The sequence below is a fragment of the Epinephelus moara genome, chromosome 4 (genome assembly GCF_006386435.1).
Source record: "Epinephelus moara isolate mb chromosome 4, YSFRI_EMoa_1.0, whole genome shotgun sequence".
NCBI lineage: Eukaryota > Metazoa > Chordata > Actinopteri > Perciformes > Serranidae > Epinephelus > Epinephelus moara.
In genome coordinates, this window is record NC_065509.1 from 37,822,562 (window position 1) to 37,843,718 (window position 21,157).

Sequence of the window (21,157 nt, forward strand, 5' to 3'; positions counted from 1 at the left end):
TCAACCTAAAGTCAAAGTTTATTGGCCGAAGTGTCTTTATTGTCTATACTTCTCCTTACAGGCATGTTAAAAAGAAGAAGAAGAAGAAAATACAAGTCTAATAGACATGCAAACTACGTGTTAAGACATACAACACACCTGTACTTAATGTTACAATAGTAGGAGCTATACAGGCTATACAAGCATGGGTGTAGCTTTCAGGGGGGGTGCAGGGGGCTCACCTCCCTTAATATTTAGAGCATGTGCATTTCTAACCCCCGATAAAAACAGAAGTAGCAGAGGGCTTTGATTTTATCAGAAATAAAGACATTTGCACGACTAATTGATGTAGAAAAACGCACATGTTGGTGCATAAAATTCACCAGAATGCCAAAAATTTAGTGTTTGATGCTCAAAATTTTCTGGCAAATGACCCTGAAACCTCTCGTTTCATATGGGTCCCCTCTTGAGAAATGAAACCGACGCCCGTGTATATAAGTACAAGCCAGTTTCCTCATATATATACATTTATTTATAGGCGTATATTCTGACTATAGTACGTCAGGTTGATTTAAACACCATCATGCTGTTTATTTTTGCACTTTTTAGGGTTAATCTGGCATGTCTTATTATTTTCATGTTGGGTTTTCAATGTCAAAGACCCACAAGTGTTCCCAGTTTGGGCTGTTTGATGACTGCCTTTATTACTGAAAGTCATTGTGAGAAGTTTGTTGTCATTTTTAGCAAGACAGCACGATACATTCTCTAACTGTGCCAATATTTAGCCAGTGAAAACAGTGTAAATATCTCCAGTAAGTAGATGTTCTGATAACAAGTGACAGATTTTTGTGCAGGTTTATGATACTAATTTGTAACTGTAACAGCAGGAGTACTTTTTTTTTAAATTCATTTTTATTTCATTTATCAGGCTACATTTGACCAACTATTTTTTTAAAAAAATCCAAAAATATTATTATTATTACACAGAGTTATACTCAGGGTTGAAAACATTTACTGGACGTCAGCTGATTATGTTTTTTGGTAGACAGTGTAAATAATCCTCAAAATCCACACGTCCCGAAGCAGGAAGTCACAGGCCTACTGAAATCCTACACCTAAAACCTTTCCAAAATGTGTCCTGCTCACATGAACATCAGCTCCCTGCATGTGCACGACTCAGGCTCTTTGCCAACATGTTGAACACAGTGGTAAAACTGCAAACCTCTAATCATCAGGAGCAATATTAGAGTCCTCTTTATTGAGCCTGACAACCAGAGCTTACTCAACAAGACACCAAGTGTCTTGTTTCATTATTCTCAACAATTGAGGCCGTTCATTGTGATTAGTTCCCACGAGCTGCTGCTATAATGAAGCGGACGGAAATTAAAAATGATTTTTAAAAGTTATCTGATTTCTAATGTGCAGTTGGGAGTCTTCAGACTGATGTGGCACCTTTGACTCCGTGAAACATCTCATCATATGATCTGTTTTCAGTTTACGATTGTATTTCTGCACACGTCTGAGCAGAAGAAAATTAGAATAATTATGTTTTTAATCAAAGCTACAAAGGAATTATTGTTATGAAATTCAAGGGTTTTTTTTGTAAAACAAGCAAACTCCTTTTAAACCAAACTGTCCACACCTCTCTCCTTTTTGTGTCTGACACATTCTGCAAAGGGAGACACTATTTCTGTACATAATGAGGTGGGAGTGTATGAACTGCTCATGCTCCCCGTTTCCTCTAAATGCTTCTTTAAGTATCTTCATTATAGGCTACTTTTGCTCTCTTCTTATACATCTCTCTATCTGCTGCCTCAGTGACCCAGCTCTCCCATCAGGATCATTAAAATTTTATCTAATAAGCTATAGCTGCAAAACATGAGGGAATTAAAATTATTATTATTATTTAAATAAAGATCCCTGACTTATTATGGGCTGCCACTATAAAACTAGCTATAAAATAGGCCAATAGGAGGTCTACCTATAGCTTTGAAATGCAAACGTGACATGATGCTGTGCAGGATTGTAATCAGCAATTTTACTAATGCAATAAAACCCCATTGCCAATTAAGGTATACCCCCCTCTCACACACTCTGTCTCTCTTACACACACACACATACACACTCCCTCTCTTTCTCAATATGAGAGCTCCTCGCTGACTTTGCCCAAAGGCGTTGTCTATGGTTGCCGGCTGTGCGTGATGAATCGTTATCTCCAGGCCATGCTGCTCGTCTGGGTAATAAAGTACCAGCAAAGCGGAGACAAAAGGAATTTGTCACAGTTGCCTCCCCGATATATTAGCGACCTACCGGTCGGTTTAGCTTTCATTTGGGGGACCAGGGGCCTACATACCAAATTAAAACGAACAGAAGAAACATAGGAAGCAAAAAAAAAGGTAAAGTGTCTCCAGACATGTTGCAGAGTGGAAGCAGCATGGAGAGGAAATGGAAGTATTTAACAAGTATCCACAGTGAGCATAGCACTAGAGTGAATACACTGTGCTTTACAGTATCATAATTATGATGATTAAGCCTGTTACTGTTGTTGCTGATGTTCTTGATTTTGTTAGACGCTGTTTTGTGTCATTAGTTTGTGCAAAGCCTGTTATTGGTCACTGGGGTTTTTCCACAGTTCATCATGGGAGACGCTTCCTCGGACTTGGTGTTCACTAATTGTTTCTGCAAAGAGAGACGATGAGGGGAAACACACTTATTGCAAGTGTTTCTTATTGCTGTGCACAATGTGACGATGCAACAATGCAGATCTCGGTGCAAAAAATTGACCTAGTTTCAGTTTGATGAATGCGTATATTTTCAAAATGTTCATTTCCAGTGCCGCAGCTATTTGGCTGCAAGAGATGTGGCCTGCATTTGCTCACACCAGGAGAGCAGCGCACTGACATTTAATCCGACAAAACACGAATGTGTGTATCAACAAAAAACGGACATGCATGGTTTAACTCCTTTACATGCTGTCAGCTGGTTGTTTGTGGAGTCTTGTCCAAATTTTGCGTAAAAAAAAAAAATTGGCAAAAGGCAAATCCAGACAGAAGGGGCGTCCGATAATGGATGTCTAGCCTTTAAGTTGTCCGATAACGGACGCATTTAAATTGACAGCTGAAATGATCCCAGACCTGGGGAGGGGAGAAAAAACTGCCTCTGCAATCAAGGATGTCGGAGATTAGTGTGACGAAGGCTGTCATCCTCCTCCCTCCCAGGCCCTGTTTGGCTCTCTGCTGCTGTTAGCTTGAATTTCAGAATTTACACCCGGAAAAAACAGGGTTCAGTGGTCAGGGGAGGCTTGGTCGTCCTCTGACAACTCATGAAAGCGTTAAATAGCCTAAGAAATAATGTGGTTCTCGAATACGTTTTATTTTCCGTTTATTTATCCCTCAACGTTCCCCTGTAGCCTGTCAGGGCCATAGGCTGGATTTTAGATATGCTGGGGCCAAGTACCCACATTGGCCCCCACCCTGCACACCCTCAAATTTTGAAGTTTAATTTTTTTTTTTTCCATATTTTATTTGTTCACTGAACTGTTGAATTAATGGTTCAGTAATGTATTGTGTGAGGTTTATCACCCAACTAATATTAAGGACTTAATGCTCTTTCAATGGCTTCTGTACGTTAGAATTACTCTCACTCTGACCTCGTCACATATCAACGTTTGGTCATGGACTTTCCATGATGGACGCAAACACCGCTCACCTGGGTGAGGGTCTGTGTTTGTTGGACACATCCACCATCCCTCCTGCCTGCCCTACTCAGACTTTCGCGACCTTAACTTCCATTGTTGTCCCACTGTGTTTCCCTGTGATGCCACTGGGCACCTTTAAACTATAATGGCGACCGTCCACATGTCACACCGACCTTAAAGGATGGCTTTTATCGTTGGTGTCTGACGCTGCAAGTCACTGCCCAAGTGCCAGATTTAAATGACTTCGGAGTGAGACCTGGTTAGTTTAGGGGAGACTCCTGGGTATAGAACCCATTTTCATTCTGATATCTTGAAATGAGAGTTCAAGGGACCCCTTTGAAAATTGCCACGCCATTTTGCCCTCGTTATAATTTAGCCTAACTTCAGAAAGTTATTTACTATCAGACAAGCTAGCAAGACATGGATGGTACCATTAGGTTGTCAGTGACCGCCAACGACTGTCCGCGTATAACGCTGACATGAAAGGATGTTTTTTGTTGTCGGTGTCTGATGCCAGAAGTCACTACCCAAGCGCTGGATTTCAATGACTTCCGAGTTAGACCAGGTTGGTTTTGCGTGCAAGTTTTCTCCACAAGCTTAAATGACCTATTTCATAGAACTACAGCGGCATAAATTACCATTGAGGTCATATGGAACAGGCTTCAATAACAAAGTTCTGATCACCTCTGTGTTGTACCATCATAGTAGTCCAAAGAGTCTCTTTGTGATTGTGAAAACTTGATAAGTGGTTTCATCAAATGTTCAGTCTAAAATGGAGACCTTTGAAAACACTGCTGACCCTTTTTCGGTTTTAAATTCCAGGGTAGCATTTCAATCTGGGCAGGAGGAAATTAAGACTTTTGAAAATGATGACACAGAGATCTACGTTTGCTTCTTAGTTGGATCCTATCACTCATAACATGTCAAGCCAAACATTACAGCTAGGTACCTTTCGTGATTTCTTCCTTTCCCATTGCCATGGCTTCCTCCAGCAATGGATAATGCTCCTGTTATGCTGCCATGTTTGCAATACAGTGCCTCAAAAAATGCTTTCCACCGCCTTGACTGCCTTGTGCTCATGTTTTATTTTCAGAAACCTTTCCACCTCATTGTCGGCACAAGTCAAGAAATCTCTGGTCTTACTTTGTACTATCTCCATAGTATTTTCTGTAACTAAGCAAACAAACACATAGTGGACAATCTACTTCCTGTCTACATCGGCATGTGCATGCCCAATATAGTGAATGCTCAGTTGTGTTAGTATAAGATAATCTCTAAAAAGGGTGCTAAAATATTTGTGTGCACTGAGACTTCAATTTAAAATGAAAAGGTATGTGTGCATGTGGCCTGAGGTTCTCCATTGTAGTGCTGTAGGATTCTACACACTCAAATAATTCTGCAATGCCAATTCTATGCAGTGCTTGTCATGATACAAAAACCATTTACAAACCTTTTTACTGAGAGTGTGGACTCCAGGGTTGACTCAGAATCACTGTAAACAAATACAAGTAATTCTCTCATTGCAGCGTTTCAAACCCTGATGAGGGCTGAGTAACCAAACATTTAGGAAAATAAACATATGAGAGAAAACTTCCGTTTCTTGAACACGTCTTCTGTCTCAACAAGTTTGCACTCTGCTGTTCTTATTCACTCAACTGGAAATCTTCTCCAACAGTCAAAATCTGAATGATGTCCTTTCATGGTGCAAGAACCATTTGGTGATACTGAAAGCTTGAGAAGAACTTTCAATTCGCAAATGTATTCACGGGAGCAGGTAAAGAAAAAGCACATGCACAATTCATAAGAAATAGTGCAGATGTGAAACCCTGGTAAGCTATCAAAAGCTTGAGAGTAGAGGCCAAGACATGAAGCAAACTGTATTTTAAAATGTACAAACACATTTTAGAATGCATCTAGATTTAAGAAAATAAAGTGCATATGATATACAGTAACATTTATAACCTACAGAACTCCTAAAACCCAGAGACTAAGCTAACCTAATGCTAAATGCTAATGCTACTAAATTGTGCCAAGACATTTATTCCATCAGGCTAAACACTGGTTCAATAGGTCAGTGCCAACAGTTTAAAAATCGCACATGCAATTTGGAGTTATTTGTGCAAAAAAACAGGCTGCATGTTATGTTTTTCAGTTTTTCTGGAATAATTACATTAGTTAGTAATTAAACGTGATATTAATGTGAAAACACTGAGACAATCAGATAAGGTAATGTCATAGAAAGTAAAGGTTTTCTTTCTTTCATTCTTTACTATTTTTATTTGATTCTATTTTATCTATTTTTATTACTTTTTTTGCAGTGGATAATATCCAATTGTGTTTTTTTTTACAACTAGGGTCCTATTAGTTTAATAATGTTAGTTTGTTAGTAACATATTATCCAAACTATTTATTGCAAACATTCAATAGATACTGCAGAACACTCAACCGTGACTTAGTTTACTTACTGTAGTTGTCATAACACAGTTTTTTTAAAGGTACATTCACGATTTTCCAGAAAAGATAGTTTAGGTCACTGGTTCCCAATGGGTCCAGCACAGGGTCCAGATCTCTAAGTCCACACAGTTTAATACATTTAGCGTTAAGCGTTTCCTCATGTCGACAAGCTAGTTTCTCTGTCAAGTAGGTGTCCTATAGTTAAAAAAAACTGCCAAGAATTCACTGTACCTAAAAATAAAGTGACATGTTTGCGAGTCACTTTCGGTCCATTCGGAAGGGACATGCGACCCACTTTTGGACCATGACCCAGCAGTTGGGAACCACTGGTTTAGGTGATGTCCAGAGTTAGTAGTTTATTTACAACTGCTCTAATCATCTGCACGATTTTGTTGTTTATCCTGATGGACTCTGACGTCATCACGCACCTAATACTCAATAACTAAGCGATTAAACAAAAGATTGAGAGCCATTGTTTGGCAGCCTGTGAGACCTGTTTTCTTGAGAGTGTACAACCCCCATGGTTCTGTGATGGAGGGAGAGCCACCTCTCCGTTGCCACCAGCATCTGTTTTTCTTCAGAGTGTAGGGTTCTGTTATAAACTACAACCCCACAAAGAAACCATCCTGCATGTGGGAACCCTTTTTATTCAGAGTGTGGAATTACATTATTCTGCATTTGGAGGGTTCAGTCCTTGACTCTTCGCCTCCCTCAGGGGAAAACCTGGCGCCTCCTGCCCGGATCAGACGACTCGAAACTGGACGGAGTGGAAAGGAGGAGAGGGGTGGAGAGGAGGAGGAGGAGGAGGGGGAAGAAGAGGGGGGAGTGAAAACAGTGAAAAAAGAGAGGAGAAATCGCTGAAATGCAGGCTTGGGACTGGGAGGATGGAGGGATGTCATGTTGCTGCACTGAGCGTTACAGGCCTCACAGGCTGCAAGAAAACAGGTAATTTATTTTTAACTAATTCATTATTATTATTATTATTATTATTATTATTATTTATTTTATGTACAATTCTATTATTATTAATATTATTATAGACTAAATTTTGTTGGTAAAAGATATTTTTTTATNGAAAACAGGTAATTTATTTTTAACTAATTCATTATTATTATTATTATTATTATTATTATTTATTTTATGTACAATTCTATTATTATTAGTATTATTATAGACTAAATTTTGTTGGTAAAAGATATTTTTTTATAAATAATATTGTGTTTTATTTCTAACTTTTCCCCTGTGACTTCAGTCTATTTGAAGGAAAAAAAATCGACACAAACAGGTAAAATAAAACCCGCAATTTCATTACACGACTTCAGATTCCTCGACTTTATCTTTTCCACTTTTCCTTTTAAATGCAAACCGATTCATTTTGCTCTTCCCAGCTGTTCGCCTCAGATAAACCTATCGATTAGACATCAGTTAGATTCCTAGCCAGGGCTTTATTGAGTAAGTTGGTGAACCTTAAAGTGAATTACAGGAACTGCTCTGCCCCTCCGGTGAACTATTTAGTTGAATCTAATTTACTTTGATAAAGACCATCTATTTTATTTACTCTGATCGCCATTTTCATCGGGGCTTTATTGTGAGACTGTGAAGGCAGTTTGAGGAGGATTTTTGGAAGGGAGAGGAGATTGGGAGCACGGATTTAGCTTCGTTTTGCAGAATTAAAGTGACGACAGTGAATTTAATCTGTCATGTTTTTGCATAGAAAATATACAGAGTTATTTTCATTATTTTATCCTTATTATTTTATATATTTTTTTATTTTTACAGCTGTTATTTTTTTTCCTAAAATGTGCACATAGGCCTCTGATTTCTATCATTTTGCAGCAGATGCTAAGTCAATAAGTTCTGCATTAAAGCCAGTCATATTTCCCCAGTCAATTGAGTTTAACCAATTAATAATTTTACAAGCTACCCTTCACAGATTATAATATGCATTTATTTTCTTTTGTCTGCAGGAGTCAACTATTTCGTCCACAGCTGCACAACTGCTGCAAGATGCACCACTGCAAAGGGAAATGTTCATAATTTTGGGCTAAATTTTTTGAACATCAGAGCACTTCCTGCTTTGTTGCTAAATATGAATACACTTAGTAGGTAGGTAGGTCAAGCAATGTTTCCTGCAGATGATTAATTATTATCTGCCTCCCACAATAACTTAAAATTAAAATTGTATTGGATAATACATATTTTGATAGAAGACATAATTGAAACCTTTGATTTAGCCAAATTCAGCCACCAAAGGCAAAACTTTGATTAATATATTATTATATATGCTATTCATATTTTTTTCACTCAGCCCCGATTTTTATTTTGCAAACTACTATGATGAATTTTAAAAAATCAAAAATGATTATTTGGCCACAACAAATCTCTACAGCACAAATAAAAACACAATTTGTCCCTACAGCCTGTTTACGCTCCTCTCCGTCCCTGACTCCACAGTCTGCTCTGAGAGCCTGTTGTACACATGCGTCGTATTTAAGTGTAATTGGCCGTATCATTGGCTTTTGTCTTGTTTACAAAGCGGGCAACAGGAGCGGTAATTTAATTTCCTCTGCCGCATTGAAGAGCCACCAGCCGCCTGTCAGGCCGAGCTCAGCCTCCCCAACCCCGGGCAGCGGGCAGGAGCCTGGCCCCGGGCGATTCTGGAGAGGGAGGGTGAGGAGGAGGAGGAGGGTGAGGAGGAGGGTGACATCTGCCTGCAAACAAAAGTCTATATGAATGATATCCAGGGAGGGTTAACCCACTCCCGACTCTATGGTTTAGCTGACACGAATCTATAACTCAATATTAATAACAGGCTCATCATGGCTTCCTTTACTATATTGTGTTTTTAATTCATGTTAGCATCATATTCATGTTCATGTACTGTCTTAATATTTCATTGATTCACATTGTGTGTATTTTTAATGTTCTGTTTCATCATGTTTTATTTACGTTTATATTTATTTAACCATTTTTTGACCATTTATTCCCTTTATTATTTACTTTTTTAAACATTTTTCCCCATGTATAGTATTTTCCTTACTGTTTTAATTTATTGCAGCAACAATCTGAGCTCGTTTTATCCTGAGAGGGGAAAAAACACAAATAAATAATGTTCTGAAAATAGCTTGGGTGATTTTTGTATTGGTTGGTAGTGATATGTGTTTTAATCCCCTTTAAGGGCAGAGATGCTTTCAAAGGTGAATTCATGGATCATAGTCATGAAGCTCGATTATATAAGGGAGCATAAACTCATCCCGAGTCTGTGAAAATTTAAAATTGAGCTTATGTTTTTGATGATGATCACCAACGAGACGGTATCCCCCTTTTCATTAACACCACAGACGGTAATGGAAAAGCAGAGAGACTTGCCCAATCACAGGGAGAAGCAAAATGACAGCAGCCTTTTTAAACTGAGGCCCTGTTAAAACGAGAGCGATGCTGACAGCGTGTTAACACTGTGTCATTTATTCTTTGGGAAATTAAACACACTGGATTCAGTCACCAGGCTTTGTAGCTTGTCACTTGATGCAATGGGAAGCAGGGCTGTGATGGTGTGACCCCGTTATGAGACAAAGGGGTCAGCAGCACAGGAAAACACTAAAGCCGAGACCCTGGTTGTGTCCAAAATGAATTTACCATAATTTGGAGAGAAAAGGCAGCATTCAAAATTTACACTCACAATGAAATATGCTGGCTTTTAGTGAATTTAATGCCTCGATTGAAAGAATAAAAACCCTTTTATTGACTGGATCTTTGTTCATAATCCAGAAATCAAATAATGAGTTTAAGGTTAAATTTATTTGCAACATGAAGGAAAAAACAGGCTTTTGTAATGAACTCTTTGTTGGCATTGTACACATCTGAGGAAGAATGAAACGCACTGTGCTCTGTGTGTGTGTGTGTGTGTGTGTGTGTGTGTGTGTGTGTGTGTGTGTGTGTGTGTGTGTGTTTACAAGACCAGAGCATGGAGAAAGAGGGAGAGAGAGAAAGAGAGGGAGATGGCACATTAGGCCTGAGGGTGCATCATTATTAGAGAGCCCTGGCTTCCCTCCCTCTTTCTCTCTCTCTCTCTCTCTCTCTCTTCACCAGGCTCTCTCCATCCAATCACAGGGGCGGTCGAAGGACAAACAGAGCGCCGGCCGTCGTGCAGCAGCTTCCGTACGGGGCCAGCGCAGTTCCTGCTCTCTAATTACGCCATGATACAATGCAATATTCCTCTGCAAATATTCCCACATAAATTCATTTCACAACCCATTAAAGATACAGCGGGTGAGATCATTTACATCACCGCGTCCCAGTACAATACAGCGCGGTGCCGGCTTTTACAACGCCGCCAAATGTGCCAAGTCCCCCCGGTTGAACGGCAACCTGGTAGGCATTAACTCAACATAATGTCTCACAAATTAAAGTATTGCTGGGGCTACCACCGCGGCGTCAGATAAATGTGCTCTATTAGGAGGCCTCAAGCTGTGCGCAAAACAATTGATTGCTTGTTTGTGTTTTCATATGGCGTCCGCGAACATGCAGAGTGATGGATGAGAGCCCGCCATCTCAAGTTGCTGTTAGTCGATTGCTGGTGGTGTTTTTCTTCCCTTGCTCTAATAGGAGAGTTGGTCAGTCCACACACACACACACATGCACACACACTTTATATTTTCTTTATTGAGGCTGTAGGAAGGCTGAGAGGGAGAGACGGTGCAGAGGGGGCTGATGGGAGTTGAATCCGGGCCAAGGAGGGCAGATGTGATTGCAGAGCCAGCAAGGTGTTAACTGCAGCTATGTTCACACTGCAGGACTTCATGTTCAGTTTCTAACCGCTGCTTGTGTCAGATTTTATGTTGTTGTTTGTTCATATCTACTTTTGGATGTGACCTTTTTCTGATTCCTGTGTGCGCTGACTACACCACAAAGACACCCAGCAGAGCGACTACGACGTAAGGTGTCACATCTGGTTTTATATTCAAACACATTTCACTCACTTTAAAGTCTGAGGCACTGTAACCAAACTCCCACTGAATACTAGTCATTTGGGTTTCTTTGCATTGTCGTGTAGTCTCATTGTCCATCATGCTAACATGGGCTCAGTGACTCATGCTCAAACGCCTTTGGTGACAACGGTATTAATCCGCTCCAGATCCAATCAGCTCTGATTGGCAGTGATTTGCAACTTGACACCCGGGCAGACGTACTCATTTTTGCCCCTTTTCTGGCACAATGAAATGGCATGCCACCACAAAATCCATCTCAGTCTAACCAGCACTCGTACATTGCTCCAAATTATTTGGCACCGAGTTTGACGGACAGACTGAATAAGTAACAGATATAAAAAAAAAGAAGTAACCACCGTGACATTTTCGCCGGCCTCCATGCCAACACATTCTCATTCCAATCTCGTCACACATCGACATTTAGTTATGGATTTCCCCATCGAGATATGACTGTTGGCGATCTGGTACGCCATGTCAAGTTCTGCCTGTTGCATGCATTGTTTCAAAATACACTTCCGTTTTCACAGTAAATATACCATTTGCATGCAGTCTCTTTCAAAATAAAAGCACTATGTTGGTATAACTATGAATTGACGTTGTCTGTCCTTCAACAACAGATGCACGTGGTTGGGATGAGGAAAAAACAGGTCTGGCTTTCTAATCTCCCAGGACACAAACACCACTCTCCTGTCACCTTAACTTTTGTTCTTGCCTCGCTGCGTTTCCCCTGATGCCACCAGCTGCTGTTAAACTACGACGGCAATTGGCCATGTTTCATGCCAACGTTAAAGGATGGCTTTCTTCATCAGTGTCTGACGCCGGGAGTCGCTGCACAGGCACTGGACTTTGGAGTGCGACAGAGTTGTCCATTAACTAACCCTGTTTTCCAGTGCGTTTGTGACACCAGTGTGACACAACAGAAAGGCATACTCGTCTACTGGCAATGGGGAAGTATTGCCTATTTTTAGCGTGTTTTCCCAAGCTTAAAATATATATATAATATATATGTAAAAGGGTATGTTTCTGCACTGGCACAGCTAAGCAATCCAGGCCTGTCACTTTCACCTACTCTGCCAAGCTGGTCCGGAGGTCTACACTGTCTAGTTGGGAAGATTATAAGACCTTGGGGTGTCTCACTTTGTGCTATGATGGATGGAGACTCGACTGTATGTTCCAAAGAGCCACACACGCCTCTCTGTGTGACCTTGTTTTCTTTGGTGTAACTGGTATTGTTTGTCAAGCAAACTCCATGCCACTGTTTCTGGGACCAGTATTGTGAATAAATAAAGACATTTTTAAAGCAACAGAGACATACATTTTTTTTTATTATTCACCACTAACTGTTTAATTGACTAACTCTTACCAAATCTTCACCAATATTTCTTTGCTCTTAACATTATTTTCCCCTAATGTTATGCATTTATACTGTAGAAAGTGAGAATTTTGAAAATGTTGGTAATTAATACAATCCAGGGTTTCACAGAATCATTGTCTAGCAAAAGTGTTGCTTCCAAAACAACTTATACGAGTGGTTTCTAAGCTCAGCAAGTCTTTATACCCAGATGATATGACCAATATATGAGAACAATGTATAAAATGGTTATGGTCTGGATAATGTGACGATCCTGTCCTCCCCGTCTGCCTGTTACTTTGTGTGACTGCTTTCTCTGCAGGCACTGGAGCAGGGTGTGGCAGAGGCTCATCAGCAAAGTGGTCACACCTGGGCTCATCAGCAGCACTGGCAACACCTGGGCCCTGTGTGCCAGTGTCTCCTTTAAAAACCTTATTGGAGCTCAGTTGCTGTCTCTCCTCCCCTTAGACATCCATGTGGTTTTTGGTTGATGTTCTGTCTTGTGCTGCTGCACCATAACATTGCACCCATGCACTTAAAATTACACATTACTGTTAGTTTAAGGTTTCCTCATATGCTATAAGTATTTAAGTTATAAATATGCTTGGCTTGGTTGGGCCATGTGGATCAGTTTGTGACAATTTAGGAAAAGATTGTGATCATGGTTAAAAGAAACCAATGCAGCTGGTAGGAGAGGGTATGCACGTCATCTTTAGTGTCAAAGCTAGACATCTTGGGGCGTCAGTGGCTTGGTGGTGAAGCGGGCACCCCATGTGCAGGACTGTTGCCGCCGCGGCCCGGGTTCGAGTCCAGCCTGTGGCCCTTTGCTGCATGTCATCCCCCCTTCTCTCTCTCACCCCCTCACGCTTCCCTGTCCATTAAAGGCAAAATGCCCCCAAAAAATATATCTTAAAAAAAAAGCTAGACATCTTGTAGGCCTAAACATCTACCCTGATCGCCTCCTTGAACTTCAGATGTCACTTTTCCAGAGGACATGGATAAATGCTGCTTTAAGCGTTTGAAAATCAACCCGTTCTGCTGCCGTTCCAGTGTGGATGGGTTAGTGTGATCTAACAAAAGATTATGAGATCAGATCTGTGACCCTCTGGTTACAGGACAGTCTGTGCTCCTACGGGCTGAGATCATGTGAAGGATCTGTGCTGTTACTTCCAATCTGCGATCTAGTCATGAATCATCGACTGAAACCATTGTCACCAGCTCAAACATGTAATCTGATTATGCTCATTATCAGTTGGTCTTTAAACTAGTTCAGTCTGAAGATAATTTAGTAAAATTTTCAAACTGAGAGGAAATTTAGAAACAAGCAAACAAAAAGCAAGTTTTTATGAAGTTCAAAATGTAAAAGTTTTGAGAAACTTACTTCAGTCTTTCATTACATGTCTCTCTTCTAATCTGTAATGCTTGGTCTCTTCTTTTTTTTTTAAAGTAGCCATTTTCTCTAATTAGCAGCAGTGAAGGAAGTACTCAGATATTTTACTTAAATAAAAGTAGCGATGTCACGGTGTAGAGTTACTCTGTTATGAGTAAAAGTTGTGCATTTAAAATTAAACTTCAGTAAAACTCCAGAAGTATTAGCATCAGAATCAGTGGGGTAAATTAACTGCGACATGCCTCAGTGCATGCTATTGTGCACATATGGTCTCATTACATGATCAGAGACTTGACATTGGATAACATCAACATACATATCACCTAACAATCATCATTGCATATCTGTCTATGACAAAAAATACCAAAGAAAATGAGAAAGTATTGATTTAATTTAGCAATTTTAATAGTTTAGTTTATCTGGAATAAGCATATAATTTTGTTGTAGATGTTATTAACTATTTTACCACGAAACAAAAACAGAAAAGTGATGAAGATGGGTGTGCATTTCTCAAGGGCATATGTAGCAAATGGCACTGTTTTTAATTTAATGAGAGTTCTCTGAAAACAGGCATATTTCCAAAGTCGCAATCACTCATAAGGGCCCATTCTCATCCCAGCACATTGTTGGAGGGCCCACCCTCTGCATGGGCCCCAGTGCCACCACACTGCCTGCACTGTCTATATTTAAGCTCCTGATCAAAATTTACTTTAAGTGCAAAAAGTAAAAGTACTCATTATGCAGAATGGCCCATTTCAGATAGCTGCTGAAGGGTTGCTTGTAAACAGAGTCTTATCTTTAATTATAATAATATATCATAATGTGTCTATTGATTGTATTTTATATTTCTAATTTGAATCTGCACATCAGCTTGTAACTAAGCTGTCAAATTAATGTGGAGTGGAGTAAAAAATACGACATTTCCCTCTGAATTGATGAGAAGTACTTGCCAAAAACGGAAGAAAAATAAAATACAAGTACCCAGAGTTGTACTTCAGTACACTATAGTACAGTTACTTTCCACCACTGCTTATTTTATTATGTTAAGTATCACTAATTTACTTCATACCCTTGCAACAAGGATGTTTGTTCTTGAATTGACGTCAAATTTGTTGTTCATATGGCCTTAAACATACATTTGACCAATACGTAAAGAAATAAAGACACAAACTAACCAGTATGTCTTGTTTACTGCCTGATTTTTCTTGGTTTAAACAAATGTAATCACACAACACACAAGAAAAGATATTTATTTCCACCCTCATATGCTTGTGGATTTGCATCAAGCTATGAAGTAAATCTCTTATCGTACCTTCGTACTACACAAGTTGAACACACGGAGAGCAAAGTACTGCACTAAAACACCATCTCCCATCAGTGTCTCTTGGTCGAACACAGTCATTACTGTAATCAGAAGGCTGCTGCTGAGAGTCCAGGTGAAAGCGAGCTGGGTCTCCGTGAGGATATCGTGGCATTAATTGATGTTTAGCTCGATCAGTCTCATAGGTGCTGATTGCAGGTGCAGCGGCAGAAATGATGAGAATGCCCTCCCTTTGCTCTTCGCCATTACTCACTTCTACCACCACCATCAGCCCCACTCCAATCCTCTGCTCGCCCCTCTCACGACTCTGCCCAGTGGTAAAAACAAATATGGGCAAACTATGACCTCCTGCATGTGGCCATCATTAGACACACAACCACAAATATAAACAAAAATCAATTACATTTTAAAGGAAAGTGTTTTTCTTGATTTCATACTCCCTTAACGCCACTTTTCTCAAATAAATCAGCAGTTCTCACTACGTCTTAGAGACAAGAATAGAAAGAGTTAATGTCATATCGACTTAAAATCATAACTATATCAAATTTCTGCAACATTTACAACATCTTGATCAAAGAGAAGCATGTTGGGGAAACAGAAAGAAAGGGATGATGTGTAACCAGCTGCAGGTTTTCATGCACTATATGCTGAGTCTCCCGCTGTAAACTGGGTGTTTTATCTTGGGGATGTGAGCAGCCAAGAGGAAGCCTGGCTTGCAACGCCAGCCAAGGCAGCTAATTGCATTTTCCATCTCGACAAGAATGGAGGATTCCTTCCTATGTTATTAATCATAATGAGTGGAATATAATAAGCTACCATACATCATGCCGTTGACAGTCGTAGTTTGCCATTTGCAAGCCCAAGCATTCTTCTTCTTTTAATGGCCGTAAACTGAATTAATGTACACTGAGTCCGATGCCCTTAATCAATTGTGGATGAGACTTAAGGCCTTTTAGCCTCACCCTCCAGGATTTTGGATAGATATCAAGAACGTTACTGTCCAGGAAATCACTATAGGTGTTTATATGTTGTGCATGCATCAGTGTGTGTATGTAAAGAAAAACAGTCTGATCACATACAGCTATTTTGCATAAGCTGAACATATTTCAGGTGAAACAACATTCTAACCAGATATTTTTTCCAATCACATTAAACATATTATAATGTTGTCATGGCAACTTAGGCATGATTGAGATATTTATCATACAACAGCATTCAGTGTCCATATGTACATTCAATAAAATATGTATCTAATGTGAAAGGAGTTACTTGTAGGGATTTTAGCCTCTTTAAGTTGCTCAAACTTTGGCTTTACAGCTCATTCACTGCTTAGTTCAGTCCCAAGGCTCTCATCTTCCCTGTTTAAAGCAGCGGCTGTTTTCAGAAAACTAAAAAGCTCTGATAAACCCACTGTATGCCTGCGCAACACCAGTAGTAAACAAAGTAAGTGACTGTTAAAGAAAATTGAAATTTTTTCCCCTGCTTCAAATGTTATCCTTCCCTGAAATGGGCATTATCAGTGGTTATTAGCCTCATTGATATTGGTTAGCAGAGTCCAGAAGGCCATCAGCCCATTAAACCTCTGTTATTTATTCGGTGAGGACCTCTAGTGGCTGTAGTAATGATGGTGGGAGCAAAGGAGGAAGTCAGGTGACAAAGTATAAAGAGCAAAGGGAGATGGGTGGTCTAAAAAACAGAGGACTTTCACCAAGGAGACCGCTGTTCCTGTCCTGTGTCAAAGCACTAGTGAATTTTAACATATTTTAACAGACGTAATACTTAAGTTTGTCACGTTACGTTACATTACCCTTTCCTTACCTTACGTTACTGTGAAGGAACATGTGAAGGATGAGGTAGATGGGTGGTTCAGGATTTAGGAGTTTGACTATCAACTGGGGGATGACGATAAGGACACGGTAGGCAGGTATTCGTTTAATGATGTTTATTCATGTTCCAGGTAGGCACAGAGTATATACATATGTATGGTAGCTGAAACAGAATCACAACAGAATGGAATATCAGTACCTTGTAACAATAACAATAACAACAATAACATAAGCTATGGTGACAGAAATTAAAGGAAATTAACTACAATTTAGGCCGAAATACTGTGAATATCACAAAAAATATTATCAGAGTATTACAGGAATACTACAGAAATACTATAGGGATATTACCGAAACATTACAGAAATACCATCGAAATACTATAGGAAACACTACCAAGGTTCAAAGAAACTGCGGCATACAGGCCTTCTGCGTGCAACACACAGCTAACCCATCACCTCACCAGAGGCTAATAAATGCTAATCTTTGATGTTAGCTAGTAATGCTAAGCTAGCTAGCAATGCTAAGCTAACATGCTAACGAAAATATGAAGTCTCAAAATACTACAAGTGTAGCTTCCTTACAAGTGGATTTCAAGTATATTAAGCTACTAGCAAAATCAGCTAAAATGCTAAGCTAGGTCAATTGGCAAGAATTAGACTTGACTAAATCTTATTTCCAGCATGAAACCCAATAACTAATGTGACACATCATAGAACGGACAAAGAAACTCAACTTACATTCTTCATGGACACATACAGGTTGTTACTCTGAGAGTTGGCAGAGTTGGCAGAGTCAAACTGACTCCTATGGAGAACATGTGGGATTAGGCCCCTTTATAGGTGACCGAACTATGCCTGACTAAAATGAACAATAACCAATTAAGGAGACAGTACCACTGGCAGCCTTCAGAGGGCACTGAAAGGATACATTTTGTGGTGACCTAGTCACACTTTTGTACAATTACCTTACAAACCTACTTATTTTAACCCAAACCATGATAATTTTTCTCAACGTCAATGCTTAGTTTTGGGCCAAAACCTGATGAAACTGCTCCCAATAACAACTGACAATTCACACTTAAGGGACTAATAATTAGGGCTGGGAATTGTTTAAAAATTACAATACCAACCTTAAAGTGATACCAATAACAATAGACTACTTCATTTTATACATTTTTTTTTTTTACTTTATTTGATGACCATCATTTGACTTGAAGCAATCAATTGCAAAACATGCCGCCACCACTCCTCCCCATCCAAATGATTTTTACACAACACATTTTTAAAGTGTTGAAGTTAATAATTATTTACAACTTTGTCAAATACACTGTGCTCACCTTCAACACACCACAGAATAAATGGGATGTAGCTGCTGTGTTAGTACAGCAATCACCAAAGAACGATGATATGCTGCAAAACCATGCAAATAGTCATTTTTTTCCAGATCTTGGTAAAAAAAAAATGCTTAAATGCAGGTATCGTTAGACTGGAGAAGTTTAGACACCACTTGGTACTGGGTTATTCCGATCAATACTTTAAAAGTACTGAGTACTGATACCCAGCCCTGCTGATAGTGGCCTTCCAAACCTACTTGGAACCTTCTAACCCATATCTTTAAGGCTGATAGCCACCTATAAAACTTATTTAGTTCAATCCTAACGTTCAAAAGGATGTTTTTTCTCAGAAGATGGTGGAGATCAAACCAAAGCTACAACACAGTATTTTATATATATTCATCGTGTGGCCCAAGAACCAATACCTGTGCATTTGTGGACTGTGTTTGTGTTTGTTGGATGTGTAAGTAAGCATATTTTTGTTAACATGTTAGTCTTATCAACTTTAGAAGGCAATCTTAAAGGGATAGTGCACCCAAAAATTAAAATTCAGCCATTATCTACTCACCCATATGCCGATGGAGGCTCAGGTGAAGTTTTAGAGTCCTCACATCCCTTGCGGAGATCCAAGGGNACATAATTGAAACCACAAAATATCTCCATACTGCTCGTACGAAGTGATCCAAGTGTCCTGAAGCCCCGACATAAAAAGTTGTTTGGAAAAACGTCATCTGAACTCTGTTTTTAGCCTCATTGTGCGCGGTGCACAGAGAGGCAGTTAGAGCTACAGGCTACAGTGAGGCTAAAAACAGAGTTCAAATGACGTTTTTCCAAACAACTTTTTACGTCGGGGCTTCAGGACACTTGGATCACTACGGACGAGCAGTATTTAAGGTAGGACTTTCTGTCTGTCAGTTTTTTTTGGTTTTCTTCTTCCCCCTAGTGACCAAAGACCAATTAATGCAGCTATACGTTAAGACAAATTAAAGCACTTCGTTATTCTTAAAGGCCCTTAAAACATGTTTTCCCAATCAGCTTCTTAGTGATCAAAAGACTACTTCTGTGTTTGACATATTGGGCAATTCACTTTCTTATCAAGCGTCAGATTAGAATATAGATATGGCTCTCTTGTCTGTATTGTAAATGTACAGCTGGGGCTAGCAGCTGGTTAGCTTAGCTTGGCCTAAAGATTGGAAACAGAGGAATATAGCTAGCCTGGCTCTGTCTTATATCAACAAAATCTCTAAATCTCTGCAAGAAAGCTGGTAAGATTGTTCCCAAAATGTCAAACTATTTCTTATAGAGGTAGTTAATGATGTTTTAGATAAACACTTTAAACTAGCACACTCACCTGTCCCGGCATAATGCAACTGTTTCCTGCACTGGTTCCAAATGTTGGCAGTAAGTATGAGTCACTATTACAAATTAGATTCCTATAAACTTAATTTGCAGGAGATTTCTGTGTGTGTCCATGTGCAGGTGTTCACTTGTGTCTGCAGAGGTGTTTTTGTCTTAGATATGATGTTGAAGGTGACAGTGAACTGCAAACAGAAAGCTATATTTCTTCCTCTGTTGTCAACCCTGACATTTCTGAATCAACTAGGGAAGCCGATTCTATCACTGTGTTTAATAACGGCACGAAAAATGAAAAGATCCTGAAGGTAGCTATACCTCCTGAACGGCTATCTGGAGAGAGAAACAGCACTGCAATGTAATTTATCGTGACTGAGCTCACAGCCCCCGGGCTTCTCCTTCCAAAGGAAAAAAATCTCAAAAACTAACAAATAGGAAATAAAGGCATTTCTCCTCTTAATCCTCCTCACCTCAAGGGTGAAAGACACAGGTTAAAGACTTCACAGCCACATACAAGCGAGATAAGGTCCGAGTGAGTCTGGTCAGTATTTCGATAACTTCATCAATCCTGGAAAATGCAATCAGATACAGTCCAACTCTAAGCTGCTGTTGCCCTCTGGGAGGCGGAGAGAGACATTCATTTTGGCGAGGAGGGCACACAATCTCCCTTTTGTAATTAAGAGTACCCAAATAAACTGTGTGTGTTACCCCTGAAGTGGAACAGTTAGAAACAAATAAAAGGCTAATGAAGAAATGATTGCTCTTTTACAGGAAGAGGGAAGAGAAGGAATCTTAAGGCAGTGCGCTGCTTGTATGCAGCACTCCAAACTAGCTTTGCTCCTGGTTGAAATCAGGTGAGAACAAATGAGGACGGCTGTGTGCACGTACGTTTGCTATTGTCTGTTATTTATGAGCCTTGTTAACCAAAATAAGATGATGAACATGCATCTATGTGTCTGTGGAAATGGAAAGGTAGGTAGACAAGGTGGTCTGTCAGTGCTTCCTATACTGACTGCTCCTAAAATGACTTAATGATTGCTGATGTGACATCCCCATAGTGAACCTGCACGCTACAGGCAACTAAAGCTACATGTTTTGGGAAAGCAGGTCTACAGAGTAAAAGAAACCAACGTTGATAATTGGTAGCAGATCAGACATAAAGTGGGATATTAAATGTTGGGTTTGGGCCCACAGTTGATATCGTCCTTAGTGGTTTTGGGGTGTTAAAACAATGACATTTTGCTTCAGCTTGACTATGAGATACTGTTGAAAGCAACAAAAAGTGAGACCTCTGACCTGAGATTATTTTGCATTCTGTCATGGCCATGAACTTTTACACTTAACAAATATTTCACCCCTCAGATGATCATTTATATATCAATTACTCACCCTGTGTTATGTTGAATTTGTGGGAAAATCGTAGTTTTTCTCACATGCCTCCAAAGTGAACAAAGAATCCAAA

At 39.7% G+C, this 21,157-nt stretch overlaps 2 long non-coding RNA genes across 2 annotated transcripts; one reads left to right on the forward strand and one right to left on the reverse strand.

The window, feature by feature from the left end:
* Window positions 1-6,967: 6,967 nt before the first annotated feature.
* LOC126388634 (uncharacterized) lies at window positions 6,968-12,392 on the forward strand. The gene is made up of 4 exons (XR_007569766.1): window positions 6,968-7,075; window positions 7,383-7,415; window positions 8,098-8,236; window positions 11,736-12,392. It is a non-coding gene; the product is annotated as an uncharacterized LOC126388634 (long non-coding RNA).
* A 2,777-nt stretch (window positions 12,393-15,169) lies between these two features.
* Window positions 15,170-17,832, reverse strand: LOC126388636 (uncharacterized). The gene is made up of 3 exons (XR_007569767.1): window positions 17,747-17,832; window positions 16,999-17,169; window positions 15,170-15,487 (listed from the first exon to the last, which is right to left on the reverse strand). It is a non-coding gene; the product is annotated as an uncharacterized LOC126388636 (long non-coding RNA).
* Window positions 17,833-21,157: the final 3,325 nt, after the last annotated feature.